This window comes from Neopelma chrysocephalum, unplaced genomic scaffold (genome assembly GCF_003984885.1).
Source record: "Neopelma chrysocephalum unplaced genomic scaffold, ASM398488v2 Primary Assembly neopelma1_96814, whole genome shotgun sequence".
Classification (NCBI taxonomy): Eukaryota; Metazoa; Chordata; class Aves; order Passeriformes; family Pipridae; genus Neopelma; species Neopelma chrysocephalum.
In genome coordinates, this window is record NW_020925458.1 from 203,020 (window position 1) to 218,107 (window position 15,088).

General features: G+C 40.3%; 1 protein-coding gene across 2 annotated transcripts in view; it reads left to right on the forward strand.

Moving 5' to 3' along the window:
* The window catches only part of KANK1 (KN motif and ankyrin repeat domains 1), a 122,110-nt gene that overhangs the window by 18,789 nt on the left and 88,233 nt on the right, over positions 1-15,088 (forward strand). For both annotated transcript variants that reach the window (XM_027709582.1, XM_027709581.1), the window contains exon 2: positions 5,130-5,260. The gene's annotated coding sequence lies outside the window, so the exon portion shown is untranslated. The remainder of the gene's footprint in view (positions 1-5,129; positions 5,261-15,088) is intronic.

The following is a 15,088-nucleotide window of genomic DNA, read 5'->3' on the forward strand; positions in this document are numbered from 1 at the left end:
AGTCAGACTTTGGGTAAAAAAAATTTGAAGGAAACAGCCCTTTATTAGGTAGTTGTAAACTTACATGTACACCCGACGTTTTGATGCCTTAATATTTTTGAAAGTGATTGGATAGCAAATGTGTCTTACACCATCTTCCTATTTTTCATGAGCTGAAGTATTTGGGTCTAAGTGTGAGAACTACTTCTTTAACACCTACTTATCAAATGCAATTTAATATCTCATAAGTGAACGATGATGCTTTTTACAGGAGTGTAGGATTTGTATTCGTCCATGCTGGATCTGGCAGACTTACTTGAATATTTGTCTGCTCTGCTGAGACTGTGATAGTCTCAAGGGGTCTTTTGATACTGCTTAATTGACATGACTTCTCCTTGTCTCAGTGCAGCACACTTTATGCTAGATAGTTGTCCCTGTGCTTTTGCCACAAGAAACAGCCTACGTGTTGGACCAGTCACCAACTTCTGAACACTATAGTACAAGCCCTGGACCAAAGCAAAGCTGCCCTTTCTGGTGCTGTGACCTCTGCCTGTGCAAAACTGACTGACACGTGAGAAGCCAGCCTTGCCTGCCAGGTTCTAGCTGAGCTGGGGTATCGCATTTACCAGCAACATGAGTCACCTTGCTCAGGTAACTCCTGCTAAATTCATGGGGCTGTGCTTTGCAGAAGGTCTGTTTTTACTGAGAGGCCATAAGAACAGGATTGTCTCAGAAATACCTTAGTCTTAGATATGTATTTGTGGGGAGGAGGAAGAGGGGACTAGACAGGGACACTTCAGAATCTGAAATTATCTGTTCTGCTTGTCAGTAAAACACTTCCCTGGCTTTGGCTTGTTTGTGCCCTTCTGCGCCTTTCTATCCTGTGGTACGGGCAGGCTGTGAGGCTTTGTTCTGCTGCAGGTTGTAATGTGTGTGTTCCTCTTCTCTTGCTCTCTGGTTGCTCAAAACCAGTTCCTATCGGGACAAGCACTTCAAGGTACTACCTTATTCCTTAATGTATGTGTTTTAATAAGTCATAAGAAGCTCAAAGTCCATTTGTAGTACGTGAAGAGCAGGCCTCTCTACCAAGAGGTAGCATCAAGTACAGCAGATAAAATGTTCTGGCTTTAGCCCAGGGCTTGTTTTATCACGAGAATGTTGAAAGGAAAAAGTCGCTTTGGCAACACTTTAACTTTTTCTACCGTGCTAACAACCACACTATTATCTGCTACTTGGAGCTGACTAGGTGGAGAACAATTATACTAGTGCTAGAGGGTCTCTCCTTGCTTTATTTTGAGACCAGGCAAGAAATTTAAATGTGGCGTGAATTGCCTCAGGTGATTGTCAAACAATCGCCATTATCATTATACATAGCTCCTCTGAGGTACTGTCCTGGACCTTTCCTCCTGGGGCCCAGTAGAGTGTCCATAGGTATACCCTGTCACATTTGTCCTCCTAGCAGCCAAGGATCCTCAGTAATACCTGTCGATTATTTTACTGTTTGTTGAGAATTGGTGCAACGTACAGTTTTGACTGCTGAAGGTCATAGACCTCAATAAAAATGAGCAGTGCCACAGCTTCCGAGAGGAAACACCCCTCCATGAAGGGTTCATCCTAGGTGGAAGACCCTTCTTTCATGTGAAAGAGACTGCTTGGGGTGGGAGGTGGGGTATCCAAATGGCAGGAAGGATGCATCACCATGGGGAGATTCCCTATGCAGAGTAGTCATGTTACTGTGGCGCCCTGCCGAGATTAATTAGTGTCTCTGCAGGGTTAATTAGTATGGTGCTTTGTGCTGCACAGACATAGCCTTAGTTATTTCCTTTAGCCATTATGAGAACTTATGCCAGTGAAGTGTACAAAGGCTGAATAGTGCTTTTGACTACTTGAAAGCTTTCTGTCCAAAAATGTAGAATATATTCACCAAGAAATAGTGTTTTTACCACTGGAGGTGTTATCTTCAAATTTATTTTAAAATAATGTCTTCTTCACACCAAAAGTTTAAATATCTTCTGGTGCTACGCAGGATGTCTTTAATTAACTTAGAAGTGTTTGTTGGTCACAACATCTGAGGCATATCTCAATAAGTTATCCAGCCATATCCTTTCAGTTGAGGGGGCTGGTGTTTTTTTCAGGCCAGCATAAATTCCTCTTTAGATAAGTGAATCAGGCTGCAGGAGAGAGGTGGGTGTGTTGGAGGAACGTGTGGGAGGAGGTGTTAAACAATGTTAAAATGGAAAAGGAGAGAGGATGGAATACAGTGTGTTAGCTGCCTATAGTGAACTTGTCAAGCTAGTGAAGTATGCTGTGAAATATGTGGACTCTCCATTAAATGTTGGTGACAGCATGTCCTTGGGAATTTAAGGAGTATCTGTTGCATAGCAAGCTTTGCTTAAATCTAAAATTTTATGAAGGTTAGAACTTTCTGTAAAAATTACAACTTTATCAGCAAATAGACTCCTTTTGTATACGCAATATCTCTGCTTAACTGTTTGCCCATGTTTGTTTTCATTTCTGCTTTTCTTTCCTTCTAGTTAGGACTTGGTCGTGCTAATCACTGAGTAAGTTTCTGTCTGGAAATGAAATCAGATTGCCATTTGTGAAGCAGTTTACAAGAACAATTACTTTTTTATGTGAGAAACATACATCCATTTTATACAGATTAAAATTTTGCTTACAGTACTACATATATTTTTTTAAATCCCTATTGGAACAGAATGTTTTCTTATGTTTAGTGTTTTTGTTAATACCTGTTAGGTGTGGTTTGTTCTCCCCTTAAGGGAAAAAATGGGTGTGCATTGTAATGTTTTTTGTTTTGGTTGTGCTTGGATGTGTAGGAGTCAGGTGATTGTGTATACATGTATGCTTTGATTTGTTTGGGATAAAAAGCAAAAGTGAAGCATTGTTTCCATCTGGCATGGAAAATATTAAGGTATGTGATAAATCTTAGCTCCCAAAGGATTTCCGACTTTTGATCACTCCTCTTTGATAAAAATGTGCAATTCGCACAAAGTTCTCACTAGTTCATCTTGTGGCTCAAGCTGTGTCCTCGTTCTGGCTTTTGGTGTTGCACAGTTACTGTGTTTTCAAGCTTATCTGGACCAGGTTGGGGCATAAGCTCTCTTCAGCTGAATTACAGAGAGTGCCTGGTACAGAGTTTTGGTAGCTGTGGGGAAATGTGCAAAATGTGAAATCTGCCGGAGAAAAATTAACCTATGCAGAATACCTGAATGATCATGACACCATGGTATGGGGACACATAGCACCAGGGGTTTGAAAATCAGGTTTTTATGTCCTTGAACAGTAGCCGAGGATGTGTGACCATTGATTGAATATCTGGAAGCTTCTGTACCACTTTATACAGAAGTGTGGTGCAGAGGTTATACAGAAATGCAATGATCGTGGTATTTCCTATTATCTGTGAATATATAGATCCAAGGATATAATTTGTTTTCTGTAATCTCAAGTTCCCTAATGCATTACAGTTTTTAATATTATGTAAATGGAGATACTTGTAATCAGTTTAGAATGTACCCCTATTCTAAGAAAGGCATTTTGAAGGTATCATGGATAGGTAACATGCTGCATAAAACATTCATATTTTACATAAATAGCTAAAAGTATAACTAAATGTATTGAGAAAGTGTTAGAGAGGGGAAGAAGTTGACTGCCATTTCCTTGGGGTAACTTTAGAACACTGAAGACTTGTTTAAAGCTCATCTAAGCTTGGGGCTTTTGCATTTCTGGGTTTGTAACAGATGTTACCTTTCTAGAACCTAAGGTGTCCCAACTTATTTTCCCCTCCCAACCTCACAAAAACAGACCCTTGTAATTTCCTTCAAATGCTACTTGTTATTTTGGTTTAATGAAGACAACCCTTAGGAGGCTGTTTAAGGGATTTGTAAGCAGTGTATGACCAGAACAATGCATGTATATCTATGTAGGGACATGGGTCTGTAACATGCTTTTGGTGCTGTTTTTTTAATTAATTTATAATAAAAATTCTTTAATTCTTAACTGGTATGATTCTCTTGCATTCCATGAAGGTCCCATCTCTGTAGTTTTACAAACTGGGACAGCAATCACCCTGTATGTTCATACCAAAGCTTTAGGAAAGTATTTAGTAACCTGGATGATAAGTGTCTTTTACCTGAAAATGATCTTTAAAATTGTCCTGAGTAACCATACTAGATATAGGTAAGTTGTTCTGCTGGCCCATCCCTCCATTGCTGTCAAATGTCAAAGCAGCGTCATTGTGTAACTGTTCAACATCAGCGCTGCCTTGGGGTGGAGCTGACTCCCACTGTACCTGTGAGTGGTTGTGTGATGGGATATCTCAGAGCAAGGAACCGTGTCTGTGTGTGTATGTGCACATGCTTGCACTTTTGGAAGTTTGCTCGTTTGAGGATTAAACACAGCAAATGAGTTGGAGCTGAAAACCAAATGACTAACTCTTCGTGATGGAACATCTTCGCTGAATTGCTGTGGGGGAAGAGAGCTGCCTTATGTGCTATATTGGTGCAGGCATGAACTCTGCTGCCGTTGGAGTGTCTTTATGCATTATGGGTCGAGATTCATAAGTACGAGTCCTTACAAGCTGAGAATTTTGAAAAAAGCCTGTTCAGGAAAATGAGACATGTCTGTAGATGTCCCTCCTTTTCCTATAGTCTATAAAGTACTTCGATGTGTCTTCCATGTACACCAACATCCTGGCTTATGTAGTGCTAATACTTAGCTCACATGGGCTTCTGATGCATTTCCCAGTTCAAACTAGTACTGGGTTACAAAAATTTACTCTTGTGTTTCTGTAACTGGCATGGCTGGTGTATCCTGACATGCCTGGAGCTTTGTTTCTGTTCATTCACATGGACTGTTGTTTGAACAAAGAAGATTTAAATTGGGAAGGCAGTGCATGGTGACCTAGCTATTGCAAGATGCATGCTTTCTTTCCAGGGTGCTGTAGCCAAAATGTGGCTTGTGCATTTCACCTTGGAAACAAAAAATGCCTCAGCTTTTCATATTTATGATTGTTGGTAACTTCTTTATTGTTTAGCAGCATGGCTCTACTGAGCATCAGGGGTTTTAAGCATGAGATATAATGCCCAGCGTGTGCAATGATTAACTGGTGCTTTTCATTTCTCTTCTTGTAGGATGACTCTCAGATTCCTGAATGTGCTGTCAACTACTATTGACACATTGCATTAGGTGAATCTGCTGCATTATGTCTGATGCCTAAAAAGTCCTAAAGGAGAGACTGGCACTTCCATTACAATCTTTTAAGGTAAGATATGATTTCTTTTGCTGGGAGCAGAGGGAAGAAGATAGACATGGTCGCATAGACTGTCCTAGCCCCACCTCTTGCTCTGTAATCCACCTGTCATGGTTTTAACCCCATAGAGCTGCTCACTCACTCCCTCACCAGCAGGATGGAGGAGAGAACTGGAAGGGTTAAAAGTGAGAAAATTCGTGCATTGAGACAAAAACAGTTTAATGGGAAAGCAAAAGCCATGCACACAAGCAAAGTAAACCAGGGAATTAATTCACTCCTTCCTGTGAGCAGGCAGGTGTTCAGCCCTCCCCAGAAAAGCAGGATCCCATCTCACGTAATAGTGTGACTTGGGAAGACAAATACCATCATTCCAAATGTTCCCTCTTCCTTCTTTTCCTAGCTTTATATGCTGAGCATGATGCCATATGGTTTGAAATATCTCTGGGATCAGCTATCCTGGTTGTATCCCCTCCCAACTCCTTGTGCACCCCCACCCTCCTCTGATGGGGTGTTATGAGGAGCATAAAAGGCCGTGACTTGTGCGTGCACTGCTCAGCAGTAACTAAAAGGTCCCTGCACATATCTAAAGCACAGCTCTTTATCAACTACTGTAAAGAAAATTAACTCTACCCTAGCCAAAATTGGCACAGAACTGTATGAACCTCAAGCCATGTACTGAACCAACTGTCAGTATTTTCTTAGTTATAAGTAAATTCGCTGACTTCAGTAAGGCAAAATTGATGCAGTGAAGAAACAATTTATTTTCTTTTCCTAAATCACAAATTCTACACTCTTAAGTGCTTGTATACCTTCCCATTAGAATGCCTTAGTCTTTTGATCTGTGTATTAATAATATTTTAGTAGTAAAAAGATGTAGTCTTCATTCTCTGAGATGCCAGCCTGAGATTCTCCACCAGGAAAAATATGGATAAGAAGTTAAACATAACTGCAGCTAGAAGAGTGACCATTCTGCTTTGACTAGAGCTGCTGCTGCAATCTTTCATTAATTACCCCTGTTTGTACCCATATACTGTATCCAGAACTAGATTGTCGGCTGCACTGCAGTGCTGCTGCATTTTCTCAGGAGCACAGCAGACTAGCCAAAGACTAGACTAACAGAGCATGTTTGTGTAGTGCCCAGTGCACAGCATGGCCTCTTATCACTGCAGAATTGTTTCAGTGACCAGAGACTGGGGGTGTAAGTTTCCCAGCAGGACAGAGTTATATAGATTTTTATTTTTTTTAATAATGTGCAAAGATCAGGTTACGAGCAACACAAAAAGGAGGGCCTAAGTTTAAATCAGTAATAAATGAAACCCAGATGGGTAAAGGCTGTGTTAAAGGCTCTTTGCTACAGACTCCTGGATTCCCTCAGGTTTGACAGCTGCTGTTTGAGGTGGCGGCTGAATCCTGTTTATACTTTCTTTTGGTGAATATCACTGTCTGCCCACCTTGTTACATGCACTGCAGTGTGCTGCAGGTTCAGATGAGAGATAAGACACCTAAAACATCTCTTGAAGAGCAAACATTTTGTCTCTGGACAGTTCTGACTATTTAGGATAGCTAATTGCAGGTTAACTCTTGTCTAGTGCTGCTTTTGCTGCTTTAATCAGTGTGCAACCAAGCAGTGGGGACAGTCTGTTTGGCTTTTGGGCGTGAAGTAAATCCTGTGCTTACAGATGTGGCCTTGAATTGCTGACAGCTTTTTGGGCAGGTAGAGGGCTCCTGAATCTAGTGATTCCAAAAATGCAGGGGCACCAGTTTTTTCCCCAAACTGTGAAACTCATTAAGTGTGGAAAAGCAGATCTCCTACCTTTCTTCATTACTCTCTGAACTTGCCATTTGGATTGGGGGGACGCTTGGGGGGTTGTGTATGTGCATGCACGCGGACTCCACTGACTCTCCCTTTGGCTATCTTGTTCAAAATCAGTTCAGAGAGGGGACAGAGGGTACTGCAATGCACCTGGAGCAAGCTGCTGTGATTGGGAAGCTTGTATGCACTTCTACTGCAGACCTCACACCAGCACGTTTTGGATTGGGCCTGGGCTCTTGCTTATAGAGCAGTGTCTGTTCCTCCTTGCAGGATGCTGTTATTTACTTGGGTGTACCAGGGCTCTCACTCTTCTGGGGATGATTCTTTTTGCCAGGAAAAGCATCTGTAGGTGAATTTTTCTTTTCTGGTGGCAAAGAAATGGTTTGTTACAGGAGTTGGGGGGAAAAGCATGACTGCTTCTAGGCCTTGAGGCAGGGCTGTAGCTGGCAGGGAAGATGAATGCTCAGAAAAGGCTAAATAAGGAAACTTACTATCACTGTGACTAGGCTTGTCCCAGTTCCTGTGTGGCTGTGTGCCACAGCCATGTCCTGGCTGTAGAAGTGAATAGCCTCAGCCAAGCATGGGCTTCTAAAATGAAGGAAATGTGTGTTTGTGCCTAGAGGGGGTGCTCAGGTTGCCCTTGGGGGTCCCCAGACCTGGCTGCCCAATGCACTGCAGCAGGTGCCAGTAACGTAGGGCAGTCACAGCCTGGATTTCCAGGGGGGTGCAGCGGATGCCCTGCAAGGTACAGGGCTAGGGTTAGGGTTAAGTGAGGGTGCTGTAAGGAAACATATGCAGACAGAGAGGAAGAGTATGATTGCAGAAAGGCTGGAAAACCCAGAGCAGGCTTGTGTCTGCTGTCGGGGAGCTGACATCAGGGATGATGGCTGACTGCCTGGTGGCCCGTCAGAAAGCACAGGATCACTGTGTACAATTGCTAAGAAATGGACACTAAGGGCAAGTCTCGTGTCAGCTCTTGTCACAAGACTATTGATATGGAGAGGAGCAGGGGGAAAAGATTTGCTTCTCAGGTGCTCTGAATTTAAGTACTCTTCAAGTTATATAGATACATACGTATCTTTGCTTGTCCTTAATTGAGTGGCATAGTGAGCTCTCCCATTCTATATTTCAGTAGTGCTGGGTTGTAACTTGGTGTTACAGAGGGTGGGAAAAGTGCAGGCACTAGTGGCAACAGCCATCAGTGTAGAGAGGTACTCCAAATTAATGTCAGTACACTAGGGGTACTAATTTAGCAAGTCTTTGGAGAAGTGGGCTTAATTTCTTTCCATAAAATACTGTATTTGAAGACAGTGTGTGCCATTGTTGCATGTAACACAATAATATTTCATTGTGCTCAAGACATTTTGCATATATACAGTTAACTGATACCTTGAAATACTAATGTTACCACCTCCGTGGTTTTTGCTTATGAGTTCTAAAGCCAGAATCCCACTAATGTGACACTCCATGGAGAGGGCCCAAGAATATTTTGTCTGTCTTTGAACTTCACTGAATTTGACCCCTGTGCAGGTCATTAAAGCACTGCACTTCTAATTGGATCACAGACTTTGGCAATGTGAGATGAGCAATGGACTTATTAAAATTAATTTCCACTTATAAAGCCATGGTTGCTTCACTGGCATTGCCTAGGGTTTCTCAAAGCTGTGTCCTGTAGCCTTGATTTAGCCAAAGGTTTTATTGCAATATCATCAGACTATAAAACAGCAGTTTCACTTTTCACAGCAGAAACTCAACCTATTTAACAGAAAAAAAAATCAACAAAAAATGACAACCAACCTTCTGAAGAAAAGCTAGCACTTCTGACAGATTAAAATACAAATGGTCAGCAGTTGCTTTGCTTAGCTAATTCTTAAGCCGTAGGTTTCTTACACTTCTGCTTACCTTGTAATCTGGCTCTTCACTTTCTGAATTTTCTAGGCTTGATGGAGCAGTTAAATAGGAGTTTTACACATTGATTAGTTGGCTTTAGAGGTCCATGAGCTACTTTCATGTGCAAAGGAGATCTGATTTTTGAGAAACCGTGTGTATTGTAAATGAAGTTAAACTTTGCTCAAATTCAAATACCACTGAACAGAGTTGATTTTCTTCTCTCAACACCTGCACAATAAATGCAGTAATGTTTTTTTTATTTGGCCAGATATTTCCACTTGACCAACTTAAAACAGATGTGGCTCAAGCTCTGGCTCTTGCATCCTTCCTGCTCTTATTTGTGGTTGTGCTTAGATATACCACAAAGCCATTGAGTGTGCAGCCATGCTGTTCTACATCTTCCATGTTCCCATGTTGTACAAAAGCGTTTTTTCCAGACACAGATGTCATCTTGTCATACTAGTTGCCAGAGACACCTGCTCCCACCTGGAGTGGTGCTCTGGGTATAAAAAGGTTGTCACAAACTTCATGCTTGCCAATACGTTTTATAGGGAAACTGTGCAGCGTGACTGTAAAAGAAACAGGAGTAGAAGTCTGCAAGTGATCCAAACCCACCTCCTGGTGGTGCTGCCATCCATGTTCTGGCTGCTTACACCTGACTGCACATCAGAAACCAGGCTAGCGAGGGCTCAGGTGGCATGTTGGTCACTGCCAGAGCAGAACCCTAGTGAAACTGTTGGATTATGCAGGCCTGGCACCTGCATCCTTTTGCTGCTGGTGGCCAGCATGTGCACTCCAAGTTCCTTGATGCTTTCTTGCATTTCAGGCATTCAAGTGCTGGAACTGCTATTGTAGGAAGCAGTGGCACTGACCAAAAGCATCCACCTTGTGCCATATCGTATTTTGGTTAATTTGACCTCTGGAAGACACTTCTCACTTGTTTACTGGTGCCATAAATGTTGCTGAGACTATTTCGGTACAATAACTAGTTTTTTATCTTGATGAAAGCTTTGTATGCTTTTCTGATTTATATGACTTGTAAAGGATTAAAAAAAGAAGTCTTTAGAGCTACCTAAATGTAAAAAAAATCCTGTCAAACCATCTTTGTTTTTTAGCTGTTTTGCTGTCAGAACCTGACTGGTTCAGCACCTCTCAGGATTTTCTGAGACTGACAATCATTTTCTAGTATAGAAAATAAATTCTCTTGCTTCATGTTTTAAACTTAACAAGGTCAGGGGTTTGTTGTCTATATATTTTTTATTTTCCCTTTTGCTTTTTCTCTACATGTAAGGCACAAGAGTAACTCTTCTCTCTTTCTGCTTAAATATACTTTTACTTCTTCAAAGGAGGTGCTTTGTCCACTAGGAACTGTGTCCCAGCATGCTAATAAAACTCACTTTATGCCTTTAAAATGTTTATTCAAGTGGCCTGGCTGGCTTACAGTAGCTGTGTGGGTGGACTGTCCTTGAATTTTGTAGACTTAATTTAGTACTGCACAATACCCAGTGATGGAAAACAGCTATAAATTGTCTGTGCGCAGCCATGCATTATTGATAAAGGGTAGAATAAGCTCTACAATTTCTTTATTTGATGTTGTTAGTGCAACAGCTGGCTGATTTGTAAAGACGTTTTTCCCCCTATTGGCAGTAAAATATCTCTTCATTTTGAACTCTGAATTTTCTCCTGAATTTTGATTTGTATGGGGGTGAAAACTGCTTTTTCTCCAGTGCTACTAGATGTAATGGAAATGTTTTCACAGACTAGAAACAAACTGAAGGCCAGGGAGAGCTAAGCAAACAATAAGTTTGACTGCATGCAGAAGACAGCACTTTTCTATCTCAAATATTTAGAAATAGAAAATGAAGCAAAAAGTCCTGTAGTACTTCTAGAAGAAAAAAAATCCTTTAATATACTTCACTTGGCACATGCTTAGAAGAAAATGCATTACAGTGAGTTCAGCATGCTTTGTAATTTCAGTGTTCCTTCAAAAGTTTATGAAAAAATCTCAAGTCTTAAATCTGTCTTGCTTTTTTTCCTATTGACACTTATGATGAATCTCTACTGAACATAATTTGCATATAAAACTGTGCTGTAAACTAAACAGTTCTTTCCCTGTAGTTGAACAAAGGTACAATGAACTGCTGAAAACACTGTAATTAATAAATATATAGAAAAAATAAACTGCCGGCAAAATTACAAAATGCTTAGTATTCCCAACAAGTTTCCAGCACTGAAACTTCTTTTAAGCTATAATTTTTGGATTCATAGCTTCCCACAGGTTCTATTACAGCCAAGGGATGTACAATTTGCGGCAAGCAAAGATTGTATTGAAGTATGGAATTCTTTCTTTCCCTCCTTTATGTATGTACATACATACTGTTCGGTAGAAGCATTCTAGACCTCTATAGATTTTTACTTTTTTTTTGTCTTTGTAAAAGTGTTAGGGTAGTAAATTCACAAGCTATACTGATGTTCATAATGGTTTCCTCTATTCTATGGAGAATGGTTATGTATTGGTTTAACTTTCTGTATTTACAGTCTTTTAAGGTTAGAAGTCACTAAGTAATAGAGCAATTAAACTGGTTGTGTAGTTTCAATCAGGAGGCAGAAAAAACTACCAGGAAAAAGACTGACAGAGGCTTGCTAGAGATTTACATTGAGAATAACTCATTCTTCAAAACTTTTTCATTTTCTGATAGAAATTGTGGAGTAAATCAAATACAGTGGCTATGAGTGATTAAAATGCGAAACTTATGACTTCTTACTGACTTTGTAAATCTGACTCCTTCACTGTTAATATAAAATCATTTATCTTAAAGGGGTCTTGAGGCTGGGAAGATTTAAATGAAAACTTCAACTCCTGAAGAAGGTTATTTTGATATTCAAGATCATTAATTTTGTGGCATGCAGAGAAAGCTGTTTTAGAAGGGGAAACGGGAGATTATCCATAGGTCATTTGGTAGGTCTGTGGTAATTCACTTGATAAATCAAAGTGGCAAATTTTACAGCAGTTTAATATTTATTCAATTCAGATATTACATCTAAAAAGTCTGTGCTGGTTGAAGAGGATACCTTTGGTTTGATCCTACAGCAAATACAAACAAGTGGACATTGACTTGCCTGTGATTTTGTTTTTGAAGCTCGCGTGCAGCTGTTTGTGGTTTTTTTACAGAAGGGCAGACTTCAGCCATGTTATTTCAATTCTGTCTTTGTTACAAGGTTATTCTGTTCAGACAAGTTTGGGAGTATGAGTGTGTGTGTGCGTAATTTTTGTCTGAAACAAGTATACTTTGGTGGTGGAATACAATTTTGAAAATCCTTTGTTCCTGGTGTTTCTTTGAAAGAGCATCTTTGACTGGCAATGTTTACAGCTACTGTAATGAAAAAACTGTAAGATAAGGATAAGATAAGGAAATATGTTGGATTCTCCTCTGTATCTGTGCACTCTCTTCAGGCAGTGCATGGATGAAGTTACTCAGACCTCTTCATTTACCCGCCTGGAAGTCAATCAGAAGTAGTCTGAAAAACATTAAAGAGCTTTAATGCAATTTGACATTTTTTATTTTCTTCATGCTGACAAAATATGGCTTAGTCCAGAAAGGCTGAGTGACTTTCAAAAAGTTACCTAGATTAAAAATGTACTGTGCAAATGACCTGAGTGTTGCTTGCTACCACGCAGAATTCTTTACCCTTGTGAAAGCCATTGAGGAGGAGAGTGGGATGGATGAGGTGGTAAGAGATCAGCTTTGCGTGACTGATCTCTGCAGCTAATGTTCAAAACACAAGGAGAGCTGCAGCAAAATCTTGATTGTAATCCCATACAACCAGTGCAGATGTTGCAGGAATGACATGATGCAAAACAAAGTGAAAGTAGTTGATTTAAAAACAAGTAAATAAAATATAAAAATATTAGTTTTCCCAAGGGGGATCACAGAGACTTTTCCTAGCAGTCAGTATATATGAAAAAGTCGCAGGGGATCAGTGAGGCAGGTGGGCTTGGCTTGTGAACAGAAGTTCTCTGGAAACCTTCCATTATTTTTAAGGTAGTATTTCCAGTTCCTTTTCAACTGCATCAAAATAGAATGTTAAATTTTTTTCCTTCCACTATAGGAATTAAGGTGTGTATGGACATCCTTCAATTATTTCTGAAAGGTACTGCCTAAAATATTCTCTTTTTGAGAGCATAGGGCAGGAGGGTAAAACGTGTGTGGTTGCATCCATCCACACCCAGGTGTAACACCAAATGCTTTGTCTCTGACAAGCTGTGGCATGCCCTACTCTAAGGGAGAGAAAACTGCTCTCCCTTGTCTTAGTACAAAAAAAAAAGTATAAAACTTGTTTGGGTGGAACAAACTTCAGAAGCTTCTTCCATGTTTGATTAGTACTACAAAACCTGTCTTGGTTATAACACAGATGCCTTGTGCTCAGATTAGCTCACATTTTCCTGTGAATCACAGGGACATCATCATGGACAAAATCTCTTTTCTTCCTTTTGTTGTTACACTATATTGTCCTCCACTAATTTGAAAGAGATGGGGAGCACAATGAATTATCCACTGCTTTTGGCGAATTACTATTTCAACAATGCAGTTATCTGCTCTTAGAGGTTCTGCTGTCCCAGAAACTGATTCTTAATGAGACCATCCAGAACTTTCAGCTGTAGAAGTAATGAATTTTCTGCAAAACTTGCTTTAAGTAGAGAGCTATGTCCTTGCCTAGTGTCTGTAACCTGATAACTCATCATGTATTGTCCTTCTAGAGGACTCTATTGATTATCTTTCCACAATGAAGTTGGTAAGTCCTTTGTTTTTTGCAGAGTGCAGAGCACTTTTTAACCCTTTTTCTCCCAACCCTTTCACTGGTTTGGCTGCACTTCCGTGCAGTTTCCATGAAATGTGGTGGTCAAGGCATGTTACCCATCTGCTATGCATAAAGCACAGATAGCTGCAAGTTGCTTTCCTGTTTTCCTTCTGTTCCTCTTTTCCTCCTCCCTTCTGTGCTGCTCTTAATGAGGTACTAAGTGATGGCTGCACAGATTTTCCCAGTATGCATCAATACAAACACATCTAAGCTGTATGCAGTATAAACATACTCCATAAAAATGTTAGATATGGCAGAAGAAGTGCTGGCTAGGTAGAAACTGAGTTATGTTGTCTGGGAAAATTATTGAGCCTCTGACTAATTACAAAATAATTGAATAAGTGTTTGTGTGTTGCCTCACTGCAAGCTTTAAGTATCTGAAACATGATCTGTTTTTTAGTGCTGAAGTTTGATTTGCAATGGAAAATTGAGTAAATAAGTTTTGGATCCAGCATGATCCTCTGCTGTTCTTCAAGATTTCTCACCCTCCTCCTTCTGGTTTAACCCAGGATATTCTTGCGCACCTGGAAAACTGTGCTATAAAAATATAGAGTTTTGTTTGTAAAGTTTTAGTTATTTTGTGCTAGAGAAATTACATTCCTGAAAGCTTTCTGCAGTGTGCCTATTGGAAAGGTAGGTGAGGTTTAAAAATACAGAATAGGCTGAAGAATTCCATTTTAAAGGGACATCATGAATGACAGGGCTTAGTGTGTCTTACACCCAAGGAATTTCCTCCCCTAACAGTTTTAAGGTAAGTACCACTTTAAGGAGCCTCTGGCTACTTTGGAGTGAAATCACAAGTGACTTCAGGTTTTGTTCCAGCTTTCTCTGTTTTCTTTGCCTTGGCCTAAAATGTTTTGACACATTCTGCTGCCTTGCTTCCAAATAGGGGCCGCAGCTGCCTCAGTCGAGATGCAACAGCAATGATAAGTTATCTTCCACAATAAAGAAGGATGCAAGGGAAAGACTGCACACTGTTCCTTCCCAAAGATCAGAGTGACGCTTCAGATGCTAACAATGTCATGAGTGTGTGAGACAGATCTGGGCACAGGCGCTAAGGAGTTACTAAGCTGAATGTAGCTGTTAGTCTGAGTGTGTAAAAGAAAAATTTGTCCTTGACTTTTTTGAAAGACTAGTTCCTACCATGCTTGAAAGATTGGTCAAAAGCTTCAAAGTTGATTCCCTGAGAGGTAAACCTGTAATGTTACATTGTTGATTTTCTGAATCAATTTGTAAACTTCAGAATAACTTAAAAAGGACTGATGAAAAATAAATTT